Source organism: Haliaeetus leucocephalus, unplaced genomic scaffold (assembly GCF_000737465.1).
Source record: "Haliaeetus leucocephalus isolate CR32 unplaced genomic scaffold, Haliaeetus_leucocephalus-4.0 Scaffold228, whole genome shotgun sequence".
NCBI lineage: Eukaryota > Metazoa > Chordata > Aves > Accipitriformes > Accipitridae > Haliaeetus > Haliaeetus leucocephalus.
Window position 1 is genome coordinate 2,793,833 of NW_010972664.1, and position 828 is coordinate 2,794,660.

Genomic DNA, 828 nt, shown 5'->3' on the forward strand with positions numbered 1-828 from the left:
TCCGTGTCTCCGCCTGGTCACCCCCTGCCCTGTTGCGACACCGGTCGCTTTTAAATTCCGTTGTCGTTCACGCTGCTCGTTCCCTCGGGTTCCTGGCTCTTTTTCGGTGGTGGTTTGGGGCTTATTCTGCCGCTTGACAGTCTCTGTCGTGCATGTAGGCGGAGAGGGGCTGTTCGCCCTCGTTCCTTGGGGGTTACGCGGCCCCTTCTCTCACCGCCCCCTCCGCCGGCCTCCGGCGATCGCGGTCGGTTCCGCGAAACTTTCCCGCTGGCGGGAGTTGCACTGCAGCCGAGGGGCCCGGGGGACGCGAGGGGGGAGGTTGCTTGCTCCTGGTTTTCGGCTGAGCAAGCCCGCCAGTCCTACAGGCTTTGTAGGTCACGCGTGATGCATTTTATTTATTTTATTTGCCACCTTTCCTTCCTTTTCCACAGAGCGGAGCAGCGGAAAAATCTCTGGGGAAGATCCTTTCGAGGGTCTCGCTCCCAAGCGTCTGTGTATGTGCGGAGAGGGAATGAATAATTAGAGAACAGCTCCATGAAACCACTTACCGAAAAATTAGCTGGCCGTTAAATGGGAAGCGGTGAGGAGCAATCATGTAAATTCTACCTATACCCAACCGTAGAGGAGAGGCAGGGGGGCACTGCCTGCAGAAGACCTGATTTCCAGTCGCGTGGCTGTCGTCTTATATCGTCGTCCCCATCTCCCTACCCCGGGAGGAGAGGGACGCGTGGGTGTGGAGCACAGTGGTTTAGTCCACACCCCGCAGCTTCCCTTCCCCAGGCAGCCTCGGGAGCCGCGCTCATTCTCCTCCCTCTCCTTGCCAGCCGG